Below are 23,488 nucleotides of genomic sequence, written 5' to 3'. Positions count from 1 at the left end.
TCTAGAGCCCATTTTTTGGCCGCCTACAGAAGCATACGAGGTGGTATACAGGAATCTTCGCTTTGGCTGTCGAGAAAACTTTCAGTGTAGATACGTACATCCGTAGGCACAAATTAGGTCTAAGACAGGTAAATGGGTTTTGAACAATTTTAGGCATTTTGCAATTTCCTGTAGCACATGAGTCACTATCGCTGTCGATATGATTTTCAATGTATATAAAGTCTGTGAATACAAACTGGCTATAAAATAGCTATTCTTTGTTCTTTTCAACTGACATTCAAAATAAAAGATTAGAAACGGGGATATAGGCAGCTTATAAAATCAACCCTATAAATAAATAATTCTATTCCTTCTCTTTTTTGTAGGATTCCATAAAGTTTGTAATCTTCTTCCACATTGCTCTCGGATCATCCACTTTCGGGATCTGGAAGAGAAATATATATGTAACTTCCAAATGTGAAAAGGATAAAGTTAGTAAAGCCAAAACACATAAATTTTTGGATAAAAATATTTGAAAACTATATAATACAATGGAAACTAACTATCATGATTGGTTCATGATCAAACAGTCGTTTCCAAATACACAAGGAGGAATTTATTCCTCGAGATGGGCTTACATTCAAAAAATGCAAAGATATTTGGACGATTCAGAAAGTGTACGGATTGTGGGAGAAACTGTCAAATTTTGAAATTGCTCTTTTCTTGATGGGTAAGGTAGAAATTTCTTTATTCCTCTAAACGGGTACGTGGAAAAATCTGAGGAAGGTAAACAGGTAGGTTATGCGAAAGCACAGGATGGCTGGCCCCCTACTCCCCATTGCACTTCCTGGCTGAACGGCCATGAAACAGAGATCATCACCGCTGTTTTGAACTACAAGTTCTAGTGTTGTATCCTTTACCTTAAGCTCGAAATAAATATCAGATTGTGTGCCCAGCAATTGTTAAGCAGCCCGGTATTCTAGCAGCACACTTTATGACTTAAAACAATGGGATATTAGGCATAGCAATTGAGTCGAAAAACTATTAATAACGGTAACATTTTTCAAGACGATTAAAAAAACCGCTTAATACCAAAATTAATAATTGAAATCTGAATGTCTTGGCTTCACATCGGGAAGCCTTTATCAATGGTGAAAAAATACAAGAAAAAAATTTAGCTTAGACAAAACATGGAAAACAAAGATTACGCAAAAACACTTATTTTTTGTATAGCGTATGTACATTTCCTTAGTTTTTTGATGTTTTGATTTAGCTAGTTTTTTTTTTGTTATATTTTTTCCCGTTGACAAAGGCTTCCGGATATGAAGCCGAAATATTGAAATTTTTATTGTTAATTTCTGTACTAGAAAGTTTTATATTTATTCTTTAGTGTACTAAAATATTTTACCATTATTAGCGGATTTTCGTTTCAATTGTGAATGGAAAAGGCAACGTCGTCTACGAATTATTTATATTAGTCATAGGGTTATGTATTCCTTTAGAAGCGACTGACGCAGACAGCACACTTTTACATACACAAAGAGATAAATAACCTATTACACGCTCAGTTGCAACATTACACAAGGTTGCAAAAACAATAAGAAAACACCAGAATTATACAATTAATATTTTCACTAGGAAATATTACTGCTCACTTTGGTACCAATAGGGTGGCACAGCTTTGGCTTATTTAGGAAAATGTCAATGATAACAGACTGAGTGGTAATAGACCAAACCGATTTTCGGTCATGAAATTGTCCATTAGTTAACACGGTACTCACATGGTGGTAAGACGGTTGACCTTATTGACTAGGTTTTTGTGAATCAGAACTTGCAAGATCGACACATTTTAATGTATATTGCTATTATTAGATTTTGAAAGCATTATCAGAATTATTAGATTCTAAAGACCACCTAGTAAGGGTAACTACTTACCAGTTACTTTATTACCAAAATTTCCTTGAATCCATCCTTATCACTTCTTCTCATTTGGGGACATATCACTTCCCATTTGGGGACAACCCGCTTTTCCTATTCTTCCAATTTTTTTTCCAATTCTCTAAAAATACTTTAAAAATAAAAAATAGCCTTCGCTATTCTCCGTTCTACATCATCACTTAGTGGATTGGGGAAGCCCATCCCCCATATAGAGGAAAAACTTGAATATACCCTTAGAATTCATAGAAATCTAACGTTCATTCAAAAGAAAGTATAGAATTACGTTAAAAGCTAAGATCAAACCTAAAACTTGGTATGAACGGGATGCTTGGGGTTTGTACAGGTCGGTTCGTTTCAAATTATAGGCTCTCTCCTGTTTTTATAGGATTTCCCAGGCCCAAATATGGGATCCGGAAGTCCTCGGGATTAGATCTGTGTTAGATGGCGTGGGATGTTTGGTCACATACATTCTTTATTTCCCAAGTTTCTGTTTTTTTTACCTTATTTATTTCAAATGCAAACAGTAACAAATCAGATACACACACTGTGCCAACGATTGACTGATAAAAGTAAAATATTTGGAATCTCTCTTGCTGCTTCTTGGGCATCAATTTCGATATGAGGTCAGTTTTTCTCTTTGCAAGAGACTGCTCCATTCTCGCAGATTCCACCATCTGCTTTCTTTCACTTGTTATGGACTTCACAGCTTCTTCGAGCAAAGAAACAGCTAGGGCAATATCTATGGATTTCTTGGACTCAGCAGCCTTCTTCATTTTGTCGGTTGCTTCCTGAAGTAGAGTATCTCCTACTATTCTCTTTTCTTCCTCTGAAGCTCTAAGTTTTTCTTTGTTTTCAGGTCTTCTATTTCTTTCTTTTTGTCGTGAACCACCTCCAACTTCTGCTTGTTGTCCTCTTCGAAACCTGCTTTCTCCTTCTCGGATAGCTCTTCTTTTTTCTTTTCATCCAGATATTGTCGATACCGAGACCGTGTGGAACGTGCAAGATTCAACAGCTCTTTTGTTATAGCAAACCGCTCTGGTTTTCCTCCATAAAGCCTCGACGTGTCATATACCATGAGTCTTGCATCCAGAACGCGTTCAGACATTAACGCCTGGTCTTCACCGAGAATCGTACCAGAATGCAAGAACCCACGCTCAACATCTGCGCTGCCATGCGACAACGTCAGCACCGCTTTGATAAGCTTGGTAAGTTCCGGGTACTTGCTGTCCCCGCATTCATTCACCAGTCCAAAATAATGGCTCCAAAAATGATTGATCGGAGGAATGTCCTCACGGGTCCAGTTTCCGTTCGCAAAAACAGCCACTCAGTCTGGGCGACGTCCGAGCTTACTGCAATCGCAATCTCGCGTGCCACAACCGCTATGTCTGCAATGTTTCTTGAATCCTTCATGTTGATCAGAATCAAATAGAGTAAAGCCTCTAGAAAACTGTCCTTTTCCAGAGGACATGTGTTCAAAATATGGCGGATACCCGCAATAAAATGTTTTCGCACATTGACATAGAAAATGGAATTGTCTTTCAGTGTTGCTTTCTCATGGAAAGCTCGTTCCACATTTTCTGAAACTATGGGCTTTTCTGCAAATTTTTTAGTAAGGTTCAACGCTTCTGGTGAGAAATTTTCAGTCTCGGTCACGAAATCTAGAGCAAAGACCCGTCAGCAAAGCGTCACAACTAGTCTTTTGATCTCTGAGTGCAGAACATGAATGAGAGCTTTCTGGAACAGTTGGGTGAAACTCATGAACAGTTCCGCTGAGGCTAGAACATACTCGGTTTGGGCCTTCATCGTCGCACTTCTGATATAAGCCACAATCTCCAGAAATTTGGGAGTGAACAGAAGATTCTTCAGTTTTTTCTCTTTCGGCACGAAGTTCAGGAAGTACTCTAAGGTTGCGGGCCACTGCTGCATGATTCTAGCTAGGGCACGTCCGATTGTCAGCCAGCAGCTTGAGATATGCTTTATGAAAGCATTCTCTGGCACTCTCCCTTTCTTTTGGCACTTTCGATAGCCTTCACAACGAGCAGGCCAGCCGTCAAAAAATTAATGCACAAGAATAACAAAGTCGGAACTTTCTACTCCGAACACATGAAGACCTTTCAAGAAAGCATTTTGGATTATATGGATGTTGCAAGTATCAATGTTCAACATTCCCTTTCCCATCATTTTCTTCTTTTCGCCATTGAACTTGTTCCAAACATTTTTGTTGACGTTTGGTCCGTCACTTCCAAGCGTGATCTGTTTTTCAAGTTTCAGCTGATTCTGCTCAATGGATGACATAATCTTCCTATACAGGTCATAAGTTGTCGCGTGGACCATAAAACTTGTCCATAAAATATTGAACACGTATCTGTAGCTCTTTCATACCACCGTTGTTGGTTGTCTCGTCATATTCTAGTGCAAAATATGACTGAATGTCCTTCACAAGCATTTGCTTACAATGAGGATACAGGGCATCGGTGATCAGATGCGAGAGTTTCTTCGCACATAGGGACATTCTGCCGGGGATCTTACCGGGGAACATCGCATAGAAGGTTGTGACCATATGGTCTGAAGAGTTAGCAGACATGGAACTCTGTAACGTTTGATGTGCCCATATTACCTCCGCTTTATAAGCGACATCACGCACACAAAACATGTACCAACTAATTTATTTATTTATTTGAAAACCCGTCAATCATATGAAATGAAAAAGACGGAGCACGAACATATAAATATAAGAAAATATATAAGAACATATCAGAGGAGACATAACTAGAAAGAGACTCAACTAATAAAAGGGCAAACAAAATAGCACTAAAATGAATAAAACGAAAACAGATCTATTGTAAAAGGAGATTATACCAATCGTGATCTACTATTTTAATATTGTGTCTTTTGATTACATTTTCAACTGCAACATGAGGGTCGGTTATGTGATACTTTTTAATGAGGATTGAGTTTCTGTACCAGGGAGAAAAACGTAGGAGGTATTTAGCAAAACGGAAGAAAAGCGCACGGATTTTAGACAATTCAGCCTTCGAGAATAGTTTCCAAAATAGTGCCAGGTACAGAATATGAGGTAAAACAGTAGCGTTATATAGGCTGGCAAGGAGGGGGCGGCTAAAACGGAATTTAGCAGAGACTATGGAAGCATACGAGCCGGAGATTCGTCGATTGAGGTGTTTGATCAGTAGAAGACGTGTATGCCTTAGAGACGAGCCAATAGGGACTCCGAGGTAATTTATGTGGTCAGCAGTATTCACGAGATTTTTACCAAAAAGCAGCGAAGGCACGTGTGGTGTTTTTTGCCAATTGAAGAGAACTATCTCGGTTTTCTCAGTGTTAAAACTGAGGCCAAGTTTTAGATATTCGGTTTTAAGCGTTTTAAAAATATCAGAAGCTTTTTGCAATGTTCTACTTAAGTTCAAGACGTCGTCGGCGTAGCATACTAAGGAGGTGTCTATAGAGGAAAGAACGCATGAGGTTGGGCATTTATCTTGTGCTTGAAGAACAAAATTATTGAACAAATGAGGGGAGGAGACAGCTCCCTGACGGGCACCCTTCAAAACGGGGATCAATTTTTCATGAGGCCGGGGAGGCAAATTTTTGTCAGGAGGAAGCTTTAGGCGAATGGACAGCCTCGAGTACATATTACGTAGGGATCGAACTATGCAGGGATTCAGACCTCGTTGTGAAGCTTTTAATAACATTGCAGCGTGTATGAGTGAATCGAATGCACGGCTGATGTGATGACTAGCTAAGGCTATGCTCTCTCCAGAAAAATCCGCATCGAGTAGCACACTCACTACAGCCGTCAAGGCATCGGCACAACCAGTACGGCGCTTAAATCCGAATTGACGTGGCGGGGTGTAGTATTCAGTTTCCAGTTCATTAATGAATAGAAGCTCGAATAATTTACATAAAAATGTGGCGACTGTAATGGGGCGGAAAGACGAGCATTTGATTTCATTTTTCCCTTTCTTCGGAATGGGGGTAAGATCCCCTACGCAGAAGGATGAGGGAACAACACCTTGCGTGAAGATCATCTGCATAAGAAGCGAAAGATGCATAGCGAGAACCGAACCACCATGTTTAATATGGATAGCGCTAACACGGTCAATTCCGCAAGAAGACTTATTTTTCAACCGACAAATTGCTTGAATAACGGACTCTAAACTGACAACAAAATCACCGTGGGGAAGCTTATCAAGGAACTCATCCAATTCTCTCTCGTACATGTCTTCAAGCTGGGGGTTTGGAGCAGCAAATTCACTCGCATAATAAGAATACCAATCCTCGACGGGGATTTCAGAGGGCTACAACAGAGGGGTAGGCTTTGCCAAAGATACAGATTTGAAAAGAAAATTTTGATCCTGTTTTGCACGGGCGGAATAGCTATCAACGAGAGATTTGCGGTGGAGGGAGAGCGCCTTCGAGAATCTACGCTTCGTAGTCAGTCTGATGCTATTAATGGTACCAGATCTTGGGCGCCCACACTTTCCATACCAAAAACCAGAATTTTGCTCGATGACAAGCGGCCACCAGCGAATGATTTTCGGGCCATTTTTCCACCATCCCTTTACGAACTTTTACTTTAGGTACCGCTAACCTCTCAGCATGAAGGAGAGCGTGACAAATTTTAGTACAATAAATATTGAGACAAATTCGGACTTCTTCTTTAGAGAGATCTTTTGGTTTTTGGAGGAGATTAAAGGGAACACGGATTTTATTAAGAATTTCTTCTGTCGCCAGAGCAAATAGTTGCTTATCAGCCTTAAGCCAATCAAGACGAAATTTAGGCTGTTGAGTTTCCTGGCGGGTTTGGTGACCATTCGAAGAGACAATATGTACAGAAGACGAGACAGGAAGGTGGTCAGAAATTTGATAGTCCGTTACTACCCTAACATTTTGAACAGTTAAATTATGAGAAATTGCAATATGGTCTAGATTTGACACACTGGAGGAGCTGTGAATATATGTAAAATCCCTATCTTTTCCTACCACAGCAAGGTAGTCACCAAAAAGATTCTTAATCAAAGAGGTACGAGATGATTGTAGAGAAGAAATCTCAGAAAGGTTGCAGTTGAAATCTCCAATTACTACACAAGAAAAACCCTGGCGCTTAATTTTAGATATACATGAATTTAGTTTCTCACAAGAAAGGGCAAAAAGACGTTCTGAACGCTCATTTTTATAATCTGTTGGCAAATACACGTTAATAAATACACAACTTTCAATGCGTACTGAGAGAAAATTGTCAGACTTTTCGAATAGACTGGACAGAACACATGACCGAACAAACGTAGCTAGGCCTCCTGAAGGTCCTCCTCGGCTGCCGCTCTGTTTAGCTGGGACTTTGTAGGCCTTCGTGGTATGATTCAGTTCTAGCAGGTTTTCACTTTGCACGGTAATAAAGTGCTCTTGAATGCACACTACATCATGTTCGACACTTAAATCACTAAGGATCGGGAGCTTCTCAATGAACGAGCCATTGATGTTCCATGAAAGGAAGCTATAGCACTTGCTCATGATTTCTGTAGTTGCCTGTTTTTGGGACAACTAATACTGTAGCAGGTATGACCCGGCACTTTACACTCTACACAAAAAGGGAGTTTTGAGCAGGGAGCTTCGCGCGTGGAAATGTGCTCATGCGAGCCACATTTCGAACATGTTGATGGATTTTCACAGTTGGAAGCTAGATGGCCTATCCTGTGGCAGTTAAAACAACGGCACGGAAGGAAGACAAATTCTTGGGCTTGTAATCGTTCGTAGCCAATTCTAACCGAGTTTTCAAAGAAAACTTCAAGATCACTCCGCGTCTGAAAATATACTTTATATGTTCTCGACTTTCCACACTGGGTTACCTTCGTACATTTTGGTATTAATTCTTCGAGCTTCGAGTGATCGATATCCTCCGGCACGCGCTTGACCACGCCGATATAAGCAGATTCTTTTAATGAGGCATTTAGACTTGGGCTTGATGTTTTCATAGTGTCAACTATTTTCGTGGCTGCTGTCTTAGTTCGAACGACAAGTTTCCACTCGTTTTTGGTGCACTTTAATTCCGTAACGTCTTAGCCTTAGCTAAGGAGTCTGCCTTTTTTGCGTTTGGGCCTTTAAGGTCAGTTGGTGGGTTTTTCACCATAACAGCGTATGACGGCTTTGAGGGGGTGCACAATTTAAGGATTGCTGAGAGGGCTTAGGCAGGCTCATTTGAGGGTGGCTTAGCGTTGCTAGAGCACCGTCCAACTTCCTAGACATTTCGTTTATTTTAGAAATAGCTGTGGCGCTAACGGCATCGCCTATTGCGGGAACTTCACAGGGGCTGAATATCACGAATTTTGGAATGTTCACTTTTTGCTTCGCGGCGTTTACTAAGGTTTTCGACATTTCGAGAATATTGTCCTCATCTTTGGCACGGATTACTACTCTATTAGGCTCATTAAGTTCTGTATGGAGAATTCGTTTAGCGAATTCTCCAATTATTCGCTAAAATTCGTTTAGCGAATAATTGTCTCATGGTCGTAGTAGCCTACCGCTGATTTGATAAGTGATTTCATTTTAATGCCATCGTTAAGCGCTCTGCTAATGAAGTTCAATATTGCATTTAATATCAGTTTCTCACCCATCTTACGAGTCCCAAAGAAAATCCAAAAGCATAGTCCGTTAAACCGGTTCTGACGTCAAAATCTTGATAGTTATTGTAGGTCAGAAATTCACTGTAGGTACTTATCATGTTCAAAGTCCCAAGGTATTTGATATTTAAGTATCGATTTCAAATTCGCGTAGTAAAAATGTCAATAGCAAACAAATATAAACAATCGGATAAATAATGTCTCTAGGGAAATCACACAGGTTGAAGCCTTATAATAAATGTCTCTAGGGAAATCACACAGGTTGAAGCCTTACTCAATTGAAAGGTTAATATCCAAAAAGAGGTGTTTACTGAACAAACTCTGAATGAAGACTGAGTTGTTTCATCAACTCAAATTGTCTGATCAGGTGAAGCTGTAGTGGATGTAGTTGATCAGTAACTGCGGCTTTGTGTTCTTCAGATCGCACATGTGTGTACCAACTAATAGTTTATCCTTGGTTGTTTCATCAGCTCGACATTGTCCGGTCACGTGAAGCTGTAGTGGATGTAGTTGATCAATAACTGCGGCTTTGTGTTCTTCAGATCGCACACGTTGGTTTAAGCTGAGCAACTCCTGCTGTTCAACCAAGATTTTTCAATCAGAGTTTGCAAAAGAACGAGTACTGATCGTTCCCAGTATTACACCATTCGCCAATCTTTCTACCGCTGCAACCAGCCTTAGCAAGCCATAAAATATTAAACTTGGTAGGCCCCATACTCAATTACCAAGCATTACCTGCAAAATAGCATCCCAAGATTAAAAGACCATAAAAAGAAAAATGTGGATGTGTCCGAAACCGGGCCGTGTTCGCCTCAGCCTTTTAAATACCGGTAAGTCAGGAAACGCATAAGTTGTAAGAACTTCAGTCTCATTAAGCAGAGACTGCTAGCCTATATACTGATCCTCGCTCATTTTGGACAGGCCCAACATGACAAAAAACAAAACATAGGCTATTAGGTCAACATAACAACATAGCCCAGGAAGATACAGCTTACTTCGCCCAACACAAAGCATTAGCTAAGTTCAAACAGCTCAATAGTTGCAATTAATTATCAATCTATACCGAAAGACAGTACAGTCTACAAGCAGAGTCAAAAGCAAAGAAAAGCACATCTTGATGCACTCCGGCCGAAAATGTAGAAATAATAAGGTTTTACCCAAAACATAGGCATTTTATAAGAGTGCATCAAAATATAGGAATTTATCGGGATTTATAGGCGAGTCCGAAAACTGGATGCTTTTATGAAAGAGTAAGCTTTTATGAATGGATCTGAATAAACATATAAACGACAAGCAGGCATGCAAAAGTTCCGAAACGGCCAGAAGCAGAACTCGACAAAATTTCAAAAGCTGCCAACAAATTTTGGGCTAGTGGAAGTACTGGCATTTTCTGACAAAATCTGCCGACAAATTTCACTAGGCCATGGAAACTGCACATAACATGGCTACCATGCTATCCCACTGTTTGCACTCCGGACCACAAGCCTTCATAAATTCGAGAGAAATTTCTGCCAACAGGAAAACGAAATCTTCAACTTGCATTTGAAACAGACCGAATATTCACGTACACGAAGACCTTTTTGCATTGGACAACGTGAAACCCAGCTGCCGTGCCGACGTGACATTTGACGGCTCTTAGAACCCAGCTTCAAACTGCTACACAAAGCAAACACCATGGATGCTTAGAAACGGAATTTTAAACTCGGATCTCAAACAGAAGCGAACCGAATGTTTGCCACAAGAAGGCCATATTTCATTGGACATGAAAACCGGCTGCCGAAGCGAACTTTGACGCCTGTCAAAAACCTAGCTCAAAATTGTTACACAAAGAACATATATGCTTAAAAATGAAAAATTCTGAATGAAGTTCTAACAGTTCTATGTTCTTAAAAAAGAACATAGATATTTAAACAAGAGCTAAGAGCTCATATGACACTTGTGACGAGGTCGGAGGAGCCAAGAGCTCATATGGCAAGAGCTCTAGCAAAATTCTAAGAATCAATAGATTGAGTTAAAAGGAAAATCAGAGGCTGAAAGCCGGTTGGGATTTAAAATAAGAGCTCTGAGACACAGGGTCCTTCTAAATATCAAAATTCATTAAGATCTGATCACCCGCTCGGTAAGTTAAAAATGCCCCTTTTTTCTAATTTTTCCTCTCCTTTCAACCCCCCCCCCAAGATGGTCGAATCGGGGAAAACAACTTTATCAAGTCGATTTGTGCAGGTCCCTGACACGCCTTCCAATTTTCATCGTCCTAGCACATTCAGAAGCACCAAACTCGCCAAAGCACTGGACCCTCCCTAACTCCCCCAAAGAGAGCGGATCCAGTCCGGTTACGAAAATCAAGTATCTACGACATTTGCGACATATTCTACACAACAAGTTTCATCCCGATCTCTCCACTCTAAGCGTTTTCTAAGATTTCTGGCTTCCCCCTCCGACTCCCCCCAATGTCACCAGATCTGGTCGGGATTTAAAAGAAGAGCCCTGAGACATGAGTTTTTTTTAAATATCAAATTTCATTAAGATCTGGTCATCCGTTCTTAAGTTAAAAATACCTCAATTTTTCAAATTTTTCCGAATTAACAAACCCCCCTCCCAACACCCCCATAGAGAGCGGATCCGTTACAATTATGTCAATCGCGTATCTAGAACTTGTGCTTATTCTTCCCATCAAGTTTCATCCCGATCTCTACACTCTAAGTGTTTTCCAAGATTTCCGGTTTCCAAGATTTCTGTTTCCCCCCTCCAACCCCCTATATCCCCGGATCCGATTTGAAATGAAAATTGAGCATCTGAGACATAAGATCTTTCTATACATCAAGTTTCATTAAGATCCAATAACCCATTCGTAAGATAAAGAAACCTCAATTTTCACGTTTTCCAAGATTTCCAGTTTCCCCATCCAACTCCTCCCAATGTCACCGGATCTAGTCGTGATTTGTAATAAGGGCTCTGATGCACAAGATCCTTCAAAATATCGAATTTCATTAAGATCTGATCACCCGTTCGTAAGTTACAAATGCCTCATATTTTCTAATTTTTCTCAATTACCCCCCCCCCCACTCCCCCAAAGAGAGTGGATCCGTTCCAGTATCAGTCACGATTCTTGGACTTGTGCTTATTCTTCCCACCAAGTTTCATCATGATTCCTCCGCTCTAAGCGCTTTCCAAGATTTCCGGTCCCCCCAACTCCCCCCAATGACACTGGATCCGGTCGTGATTTAAAATAAGAGATTTGAGTTACGAGGTACTTATAAATATGAAATTTCATTAAGATCCCATCACTCCTTCATAAGTTAAAAATACCTGATTTTTCTAATTTTTCAGAATTAACCCTTCCACCAACTCCCCCAATGAGAGCGAATCAATTCTGGTTATGTCAATCACGTATCTAGGACTTGTGCTTAGTTTTTCCACCAAGTTTCATCCCAATCCCTCCCCTCTAAGGGTTTTCCAAGATTTTAGGTCCCCCTCCAACTCCCCCAATGTCACCGGATCTGGTCGAGATTTAAAATAAGACATCTGAAACACGATATCCTTTCAAATATCAATTTCATTAAGATCCGATCACCCATTCGTGAGTTAAAAATACCTAATTTTTTCTAATTTTTCCGAATTAACCGTCCCCCCACTCCCCCCCCCCCGCAGATGGTCAAATCGGGGAAACAACCATTTCTAATTTAATCTGGTCTGGTCCCAGATACGCCTGCCAAATTTCATCGTTCTAGATTACCTAGAACTGCCTAAACTAGCAAAACCGGGACAGACAGACCGACGGAATTTGAGATCGCTATATGTCACTTGGTTAATACCAACTGCTTTAAAAAGAAACTTTCAACTCTTAACTACAACCCAATTGAAACGGGATATTAACCGCAAGAAGAACTTTTTTGGTAGACGACGTGAAACTCAGCTGCCACGCTGAAGAGACATCTAACTCCTATCAAAACTTAGCTTGAAACTGCTACACAAAACACATACCCTAGGTACTTAGAAACGAAATTTTCAACTCGCATCGGAAACGGAAGAAACTTTATTTCTTACCGAAAATATTTTAACGAAGTGGAATTTTCCTTTTTTTCAGAACCAAACTTAAAAGTGTTACACAAAGCATACATTACAAATACTTCAGAACGAAATTCTCGATTCGTATACCAAACAGAAGTGATCCAAATATTCACCACAAAGAATTTTTTCATTGGACGACCTAAAATTCGGCTGTCAAAGTAACATTTTACTTCCGTCAGAACTTAGCTTAGAAGTGCTATACAAAGCAGACATCATAGATTATTGACCGAACTCACCAGACTGAGTCAGGACTCAGGTCACAAAGGCTTATTTCGTCCCTCACCCAATTTATACTTCAATTTGAGATTTCCAACTCGCATCCGAAACAGATACGAACCAAACATTCGCTTCAAGATCTTGTTTCATTCAACGCCAAATTAAAATTTGATTCGTGTCAGACCCAGCTTAAGAGTATTACACGAAGCAAACACCAGAGATACTTTTCCTCCCTCAGCTGCTCAACAAAAAAAAAATACCTTTATCTCTTATTCATTTCAATTCACTGGAAAAACATATTAATTAATTTCCTTAACTACAGCGCAGTTGATTAAATTTACCACTCCATCCATTTTCGCGTAAGGACAGCACAAAAAAACTTGGTTTTTTATTTTAATAAAAATGGTCAGAGGCTGTACGAGAACCACAATTTTCCCCCTAGAGTTTAGGTCTAGAGTCTAAAGATTGACTTCTGTCCCGTACCGATAGCAATCAAAAAGCGGTCACCATATTGGAAGATTTCTTTAAGAAAAAAAAAACAAAAACAACAACAACAAAACAGCTATTAAAAGTAAAAATAAATGAAACATACCTCGTAATTCTGTGCTAGATAGATCCCACCATAGACACCAACGGCAAAAGCCAACTGAAAAAAAATAAATAACAGCAATTTACCAAAGCATAAATTATAAACAACAGTAAATATTAATGAATAAACGAATAAGTAAATGATACTTCCTTAAAATGGAGAGGTGGTTAAAAATATTGACAAAGAGAAAAATTTAAGATAAAGGATAAAAACTAGAATAGTGGCATATTCTAATACATGATTACAACCAAAAAGACAGGTTTAAATGGGGCACAAATTCCCCCCCCCCCCAAAAAAAAACAACAACAATAAATCCCTTCAAAGAGCCTTTTTCAACATGAAATGAAGCATTTTTAGTGCCAGAGCATGTGCCCAACACTTCCCCCATGATATTTTTGCTGAATGGAATCCCTAACCACGCAAAAAACGACTATTTACCTTTTTTTGGGAGGAGGGGCCAAATTCTCCTTAATCTACTGACTCGACCTATTCAACTTCCTAACTTATTAGCCTTTATTTTTGATAATGAACATCACAATAGGTTCCGTGATGACAAATAACAGCAAGAGATAACTAAAATATCAATTCACATCTTATATATTAACTTCGTCTGTACTTCCCCCTCCGATCATTACCTCGACTGAAGTAAAGTAATCTTTAAAATAAGCTCTTTTTTCCAGGAAAGGATTCTCTATTGTTTCTATTGCACTCGCATAGTGATATAAAATTGTTTCAGTATCTTATAGACAGTCTCCTCTCGATAGAAATCAATTCAAGCAGTCGGTCTACTCTAATACTTGATATTTTATGTTTTAGGGGGGAAGGGCTGTCAGTACGTATAAATAGGCTATTTCTTTATTAAGTTGTTAAACAACAAAAAGATGGTTTTATGTTCTTCCACAAAATTAATGTCTTCAAAAGATATCTAAGATAGTGGGTAGACCCTCGATAAACCTCAGGAAGAGACGATCCCCCTCCCTCAAGAATTAATTTTCCATTAAATGATTTCAGCACACTCCCAGATAATCTCTTAATAGCCCCTTCTGCCCTCTTCCATAAAGTAAATTTGAAAGCAAGGAGCAACATTAAAACTTAAAACGAACAGAAATTATTACGTGTATGAAGGGGATTGCCCCCTCCCCAACACCTCGCTCTTGACATAAAAGTTTTTTTATTACTTTTAAAAAATGCATCCTATCGTTCTATTTAAATGATCCCTGTGTTTCAGGAGTCATTCTTAAAGAATTGGGACAAAATTACGACTTTAGCGTAAAGAGCGAGGTGTTGAGGAGGGGGCTATTTAAAAATTTAATTTAAAAAGAATTGTATATAGGAATTCCGGTAAATTCCCCCCAGTATATAATTTCCGCTGACAAGTTCGCCCCCTGAAAACTTCCCTCCACATAGAAAATTCCGCTGCGGAAAAACCCCCAACAAAAATCCCCCCCCACACGAAAATGTATACATACTTCACAATAGCAAATACTATGTGTAAAAAATGGGCAAATTTTATAACTTAGAGACCTTTCTCCTGGGACTTAGTGTTTGGGTGGAGTCATTTTATGTCCAAAGGCATTGTTATTGGGCCTTTGAACTATGATTAAATAAAAAAAAACTAGTTTCTTAAACTGAAAGTAAGGAGCGATTATAAACTTAAAACGAACAGAAATTACTCCGTATATGAAAAGGGTTGTCCCCTCCGCAATCCCTCGCTCTTTACGCTAAAGTTTTTAATTATTTTAAAAAGCAGAATTGTGGCAAAGAGTCAAACTTTAGCGTAAAGAGCGAGGGATTGCGGAGGGGACAACCCATTTTGTAAGAATTAACTTACGTAACAAACTTTTATTTTCTTATATTTTTTATTATGTATATGAGGGGGTTTGTCCCCCCGTTAATACCTCGCCTTTTACACTAAATCTTAAGTTTTGTCCCAATTCTTTAAGAATGACCCCTGAATCAGAAAGGCCGTAGAATAAATAGTTGAAATTACTAAAAATACTTTAGCATAAAGAGCAAGGTATTTATCTCCTCCTAAATACCTTGCTCTTTATGCTAAAGTATTTTTAGAACCCCTCATATGCGTAAAAATCTCTGTTCGTTTTAAGTTTTAATGCTACTCCTTACTTTCAGTTGAAAAAACTTTTCGTGTTTATTTTTTCATTGTTTTTTTTTATAGTAATGCTAGAAAATCCCGCACCCTTTTCATTGAATTTCTCTTCCCCCATGACATATTCCTCCAAGAGAAGATCCTCCCACATAGCCCCCTCCCCTCAACCCCAACCCAAACCAAAAAAAATCCCCCTGAAAACGTCTGTACACTTCCCAATAACCAGTACTGTATATAAACACTGGACAAAGTTTGTAACTTGCACCCCCTCCCCCAGGGACTGTGGGGGAGTGAGTCATTCTATATACATAGTTAATATGGTTTTCGACTATGCGGAACAAAATGGCTATCTCAAAATTTGGATTCGTTGACTTTGGGAAAAAATGAGCGTGGGAGGGGGCCTAGGTGCCCTCCAATTTTTTTGTCACTTAAAAAGGGCACTAGAACTTTTCATTTCCGTTAGAATGAGCCCTCTTGCGAGATTCTAGGAACACTTGGTCGAAACGATGACCCCTGGGAAAAAAACAACAAAAAAGCAAAAAAAAACAACAAATAAGCACGCACCCGTGATCTGTCCTCTGGCAAAAAATACGAAATTCTACATTTTTGTAAATAGGAGCTTGAAATTTTTGCTGTAGTGTTCTCTGATACGCTGAATGCGATGGTGTAATTTTCGTTAAGATTCTTTGACTTTTAGGGGGTATTTCCCCCTATTTTCCAAAATGAGACAAATTTTCTCAGGCTCGTAACTTTTGATGACAAAGACTAAATTTGATAAAACTTATATATTTGAAATCAGCATAAAAATCTGATTCTTTTGATATCAAACAGTTCGTGGTAACGAACTGTAGTAAGGAGCGATCCGGCTCAATAATAACCAAAACTCTAAAAAATTGAATTTTGATATCAATAGCTACATCAAAAGAATCGCATTTTAATGCTGATTTTAAATATATAAGTATCTTTTAGCATCGATAAGGAGCGACCCGGCTCAATAGCAACCAATGGGGTTTTGATATCAATAGCTACATCAAAAGAATCGCATTTTAATGCTGATTTTAAATATATAAGTTTAATCAAGTTTAGTCTTACGAATCAAAAGTTACGAGCCTGAGAAAATTTGCCTTATTTTAAAAAATAGGGGAAAATAACCCCTAAAAGTCATAGAATCTTAACGAAAATCACACCATCAGATTCAGCGTACCAGAGAACCCTACTGTAGAAGTTTCAAGCTCCTATCTGCAAAAATGTGGAATTTCGTATTTTTTGCCAGAAGACAAATCACGGGTGCGTGTTTATTTGTTTGTTTGTTTTTTCTTTTCCCCAGGGGTCATCGTATCGACCGAGTGATCCTAGAATGTCGCAAGAGGGCTCATTCTAACGCAAATGAAAAGTTCTAGTGCCCTTTTTAAGTGACCAAAAAAATTGGAGGGCACCTAGGCCTCCTCCCACGCTCATTTTTTCTCCGAAGTCAACGGATCAAAATTTTTGAGATAGCCATTTTGTTCCGCATAGTCAAAAACCATAATAACTATGTCTTTGGGAATGACTTACTCCCCCACAGTCCCTGGGGGAGGGGCTGCAAGTTACAAACTTCGGCCAGTGTTTACATATAATAATGGTTATTGGGTACAGCGTTTTCAGGGGATTTTTTTTTTGGTTTTGGGGGTAGGGTTGAGGGGAGGGAGCTATGTGGGAGGATCTTTCCTTGGAGAAATATGTCATGGGGGAACAGAAATTCAATGAAAAGGGCGCAGGATTTACTAAAATTACTAAAAAAAAAGAAGAAAAAATAAACATGGAAAAGTTTTTTCAATTGAAAGTAAGGAGTAGCATTGAAACTTAAAACGAACAGAGATTATTACGCATATGAGGGATTCTAAAAATACTTTAGGATAAAGAGCGAGGTATTTAGGAGGAGATAAATACTTCGCTCTTTATGCTATAGTATTTTTAGTAATTTCAACTATCTATTCTACGGCCATTCAGTGGTCATTCTTAAAGAATTGGGACAAAACTTAAGATTTAGTGTAAAGAGCGAGGTATTAACGAGGGGACAAACCCCCTCATATACATAATAAAAATTTAAGAATATTACGTAAGCTAATTCTTAAGTTACGTATATTTTTTACTAAAACCGAAAAAAAACTAGGCTTTCCCCACCCCTTGTTTCTCAAAATTGTCTGATCAAAACTAAGAGAAAGCCATTTAGGAACCTAAAAAGGAATTAAATGCAAGTTTCATTTTAATAATTTATGTGTGGAGAGCCAAAATCAAACATGCATTAATTCAAAAACGTTCAGAAATTACATAAAAAAAAACTAGTTTTTTTAACTGAAAGTAAGGAGCAACATTAAAACTTAAAACGAACAGAAATTACTCCGTATATGAAATGGGTTGTCCCCTCCACAATCCCTCGCTCTTTACGCTAAAGTTTGACTCTTTGCCACAATTCTGCTTTTTAAAACAATTAAAAGCTTTAGCGTAAAGAGCGAGGGATTGCGGAGGGGACAACCCATTTCATATACGAAGTAATTTCTGTTCGTTTTAAGTTTTAATGTCGCTCCTTACTTTCAGTTAAAAAAACTAGTTTTTTTTATGTAATTAATGTTATGAACGAGGTCGAACATTACAAGATCCGTAAAATTTTAGTGTCAAAACTGGGACAATTTTGCTTTGCTTTTTATTTAACAAAAAAGATGCCATATATCATTAATTGTTTTCTGGTCTTTTCATAGACATGTTTAAAATAATCTTTTGGTGTATTTTGTAAATTTGAGGCCATTTTAATATGAACGCTGAACTTTATTGTAAAAAATAGAAACATTTTGGGATGCCCTGTATACTAATAATTATCTTTTGTGCAAAAATATTGCTCCATCATTTGCCATGTATTTATTTTTAGAAAAAAAAATTTCTGAAAAATATTGCCAAATTCGCTTTTGTTTTGCTGCAAGTTCAATCACAGCTCCAAGATATGATTAAATTAAAAAAACAAGTTTTTAACTGCAAGTAAGGAGCGACATTACAGCTTAAAACGAACAAAAATTATTCCGTATATTAAAAGGGTTGTCACCTCCTCAACCCATCGTTCTTTGCGCTAAAGTTTTTATTGTTTTAAAAAGTAGAGTTGTGAGAAAGAGCTAAACATTAGCGTACTAAAAAAAGAAAAAACTAAAAAACAGAAAAAAACTGAAAAAAGAGAAGAACCTAAAAAAAGAAAAAAACTAAAAAAGAAACAAACTAAAATATGACGTCAAAAAATACAAAAAATAATAAAAATAAAAAAAAAAAACTAAGAAAAACGAAAAAAAAAACTAATAAAAGATAAAAATCTATAAATGACGTCTTGTTCGAACGCGAAGCCAGGCTTTCGGCTAATGGAGATACTAAAAAAGAAGGCGTGTCGCTGTATTACAAAAGTGATGCGTGTATAATTATCCTACAATGTCACCAAAAAGGGAACACCAGGAGGAAACACCAGAGCAACGCAAAACCAGGCTTGCGGCTCAAAGAGAAAGGGCCAGATTAGAAATGTCCAATTTACGTCATCAATTCGATCCAAAAATGATGTAGCGTTGCCAGGACCCGGAACACAAGGGACAATGAAAATCCATATATAGAAGCCGAGCTGGGGCCCGGCAGTGAAGCCGCCGGGGCTCAGTACTGTCTGCGGTTAGAACACAAGGGACAATGAAAATCCATATATAGAAGCCAAGCTGGGGCCCGGCAGTGAAGCCGCCGGGGCTCAGTACTGTCTGCGGTTAGAACACAAGGGACAATGAGAATCCATATATATAAGCCTGCTGCGTGCCATGCTGGGGCCCGGCGGCGAAGGCGCCGGGACCCAGCTAGTATATATATATTTTACATAATCATCAATATTTGATTCTTTGATATGTTCATTGTTATTAAGACTCTGTTTCCTTTAGTTACGGTCACTTATGAGGTTTCTGGTTATTTCTTATCTCATGGGGGGAAAATGTTTGGCTGCAATTTTAGAAATTTTCAAAGGAGAAATCACTCAATTCTTGCACGAGTACGTTCCTAACAATATCGTATGATTGTTACTTAAAATTGCTCTTTCTAAGTTTAAGAAAGTTTGTTGCAAAAAAAAAAATTAAAGGATTAAGATTTACATAAAATTGTTTCTCGCGATAGCAGGGCACGAACCTGAACGCCTTCGTACTAGCGGCAGAGACGCATCCACTGTACTATCCCGAGGTACACGTTTATAGGATTTATTGGTATAGTGATTTGTGTAATCAATTATAACAGCTGATGTCATTTGAAATAACAATTTATTGACAGCAGTGTATTTTACAATCAAGATAATAAGTTTATCATCAAGTTTTTACCAAAATAAAGAAGTTTTAGCAAATAATTAATTAAAGGTAAGCCAATTAGCAAAATTTCCATAAGCCTTTGTTATTATCGTAAGCTTGTATTGACTAAAGTCCTTCAATAAGGAGTTTTCTGAGAATCGACGTTTACCCCTGCCCCCCACGCCCTTGGAAAATATCCCTGTGGAAAATACTTGGTTTTTGTCTGTTAAACAGAACATATTCAAGAATTACACTAAGATCTGACAAAAACCAGTTTGACTCTCTGGAATTGGTTGTGATTTGCTTATTTTGAGAGTGAAAAACAATGATGTAAACATATTTTAATTAAATATTTAATGTTTAGGGATGGTTAGGGGCTTGGTAAAATTGGGTTAGGTATTTAATATAATAAGTGCCAGCTTTCCATTTTTCTTTGTTGTAGTTTCCATATTTTTGTTTCTAAAGTACTATATTATCATAATATTTCGGCGATTATGATTATCAAAATATTTACGCCATTAGGATTAACTTAATTTCACATCTTGGGTGTTTTCTATCTTAAGAGCAAGTAACAACTATCCCATGGAAAATGCCCCCTTCCCTGCGGAACATTCCTTTCGGATGATTACTACCCACACACTCTCCTTGGATAATACCAAATGTTCATTAGAGGGAAAATTGAATATTTTACTCACCTCTTTAAATCATCCTATCATCTTATAGAATTGCCTATAGTAAAGAGCCAATGTAATAATAATTTTTTATCTATTTTTTCCCAGAGGTATTACATATCGAACATTTTAAGCAATAAATATCAGCATGTGTATATTCAACTGACAATGCACATTCATTTGTTTTTGTTTTTTTTCAGTAAAGTGCAAATTTTGTTTTAGCCCTGGGAAAGTACAAGAGTTTCTAGCCCTACTTATGCTAATTTCTGGTAATTTTGAGTTTGACTCGTCATTTGTTGTAATATCTTTTAGCATCGAAGTTCCGTTTTTTAGAGTCTAGAACTTTTAATCTTCGTTCGAATGAGACCTCTTAGGACATTCTAGGACCATTGGGTCAATACGATTACCCCTCGAAAAAAACAAAACAAAAAAAAACACGCATCTGTGATCTTTCTTCTAGCAAAAAATACAAAATTACCCACTTTTGAAGATAGGAACTTGAAACCTCTACAGTAGGGTTTCCTGATAAGCTGAATCTGATGATATGATTTTCATTAAGATTCTTTTACTTTTAGGGCGTGTTTCCCCTTTTTTTTGAAAATCAGGCGATTTTCTCAGGCTCGTAGCCTTTAATCGGTAAAACTAAACTTGATGAAACTTATATATTTAAAATCAGCATAATAAGCCGATTCTTTGGATATATCTATTGGTATCAAAACTCCGTTTTTTTCGAGTTCTGGTTACTATTCAGCCGGGTAGGTCTTTACAGTTCGTTACCACGAACTGTTTGAAAATGTCGTACAGTCTGCACTTTTGGCGACCTTGGCTATTTCTCAGCTTAAGAACACTAACCAAGTTTTCTCAAATAAAATTTAATATTAGAATGCACTTTAAGTCAAAGACATTTGGCATTTCAAATAAGAAACATTAGAGCAAAGATTGAAAAAAAAACTGCTTAAGTTTTCAAAAAAAAATTTTTATGTTTGGAATAATGGTTCTGTCTCTACTGCGAGCATGTTACAAAAGGCTATGGCGGGTTGGAAATTTCCCATGCAGGCAGAGGGATATCCGTTGTGCGATGTTTTTTCCTAGTGTCAAAGGCAATTAAGCTTTTCAGAGGTATGATAATGATAATGATAATTTTCATCTTAGCTACAATTTATCAACAAATTTAAATATCTTAACCTATTCTTTTTTTTTAAGTTATCAAAATTAAGTTCAGTATTAACCATCGATTAGAAATTAAATTCAAGATTATTTAGATTTTTTTCAAGATATTTTCTTTTTCTATATGTAAAAGTTTCCTCAAGTTTACAAATGCTTCCTAAAACAGGGCGAAGTGCACCAAAACCAAAAAAGGAAAATTAATCTAATAAGAGTTTAGCTTAAAAATTAAATACGAACTTAAAAGCTATCAAATCTAATAAACATTAAAAGTGAAAATTAAAAACTTAATTTGGTTCTATTTATCCATCAACGAAAAATTTAATTTAAGATTCTTTAGATTTTATTTGTAACTGCAGTTAAACTTAATAAATAAAAGAAGTCTGGCTTTAAGCTTCCCCAAAATATTTTCTTTTCAACACAAAAAAGTTTAATTTGACTTACAATTCAACCTAAAGCAAGTTAAAGTGCATCAAAACCACTAATGAGTTTAATAAGAATTTAAATTTAAGAATTTAGATCAAATTCAAGTTTAATTAAATCGAATAAAAACGATAAATATTTAACATAAATTAAAACTTTGAAAGGGAAGATTTAAAACTTTAATTTAATCGTGTCTTATTTTTATTTTCTAAGAGTATATTATCAAGAGTCATAAGAGTTATATCCACGATGAAGGTAAGGTCAAAATGATTGAAAACAATAAAGACTGACATTCGAAGTCTTTGGAGCAGACTAGGTAACGCCTATAATTTAATCAATGATTTAAACACTATTTTGACAAAAGCTATTAAAAATGACCCCCTAGGCTCGTAACATCAGTATTATCATTACCATTAATTCAGATCCTTAACCATATAGCCTTCAATATTTAATTTGAAGCTACTTAGCATACATAATCCAGAGCAATAAGATGGCCAACTTCAAATTATTCCGTTAACATTAAACACGGTGTTTAATTCAATTAACATTGGATTATATATATACATATATATATATATATATATATATATATATATATATATATATATATATATATAAGATTTTATTTATAATTGCAGTTAGGCTTGATTAATAAAAAGAAGCTGGATCAAAATTTCCCCAAAATATTTTATTTTTCTAGACTAAAAAGTTTCAACGATCTTACAATGCCACCTACAACAAGGTGAAGTGCAATAAAAACCACTAAGAAAAAATTGTAAACAGCAATCCAAATTGACATCACTACCAATTACTCAATTCCATCCTTGCCAGAACTACTGAATTCTCCCAAGAAAACGATTTAGATATCGAAGATCTTTTCCAGGCACTAATTTTAGGATTGAAATTCTCTTGCATCCTATTGCCAAGTTCTTAAGTCCTTTGTTGTCTAATTAAATGACTAAGTAGCCTACTTAAAGGAAAATAGCGACAGTTGATCTATTTTTGTATTGTTTTGATAATTATATTTAGTCTGTGAAAAAAGGGACAAATGAAGATTTTATTAGTTCTCATTCTAGATCCTCTCATTCTAGATATCTCATTCTAGATCCGTCGTTTGTATTTTTATCGAGATATCTCATTCTAGATATCTCATTCTAGATCCGTCGTTTGTATTTTTATCATTGTTGAGCTTTCCCGATTCCCGATCGATTCCCGATTTCCCCTTTCCCGATCGAAATTTAGCATTTTTTGTCCAAATCATCAAAAACTTGTTTGTATATCAAAAAATTGTTTGTATACTGTAATAGTTCCTTGTCTACTAAAAAAGAAGAAGAGAAATAAAGCACCAAAAATACAAATGAAACAACAAAAAG

At 37.2% G+C, this 23,488-nt stretch overlaps 1 long non-coding RNA gene across 2 annotated transcripts; it reads right to left on the bottom strand.

The window, feature by feature from the left end:
* Positions 1-236: 236 nt before the first annotated feature.
* LOC136034911 (uncharacterized) lies at positions 237-22,990 on the bottom strand. Of its 2 annotated transcripts, none has more exons than XR_010619288.1 (3): positions 22,852-22,990; positions 13,429-13,482; positions 237-424 (listed from the first exon to the last, which is right to left on the bottom strand). It is a non-coding gene; the product is annotated as an uncharacterized LOC136034911 (long non-coding RNA). The 2 variants fall into 2 exon arrangements; XR_010619287.1 differs by having other exon boundaries at positions 22,840-22,977.
* Between the last annotated feature and the right edge of the window lie 498 nt (positions 22,991-23,488).

This window comes from Artemia franciscana, chromosome 13 (assembly GCF_032884065.1).
Source record: "Artemia franciscana chromosome 13, ASM3288406v1, whole genome shotgun sequence".
Classification (NCBI taxonomy): Eukaryota; Metazoa; Arthropoda; class Branchiopoda; order Anostraca; family Artemiidae; genus Artemia; species Artemia franciscana.
Note: the sequence above shows the minus strand (reverse complement) of the source record. Positions and strands in the feature narration are given on the sequence as shown.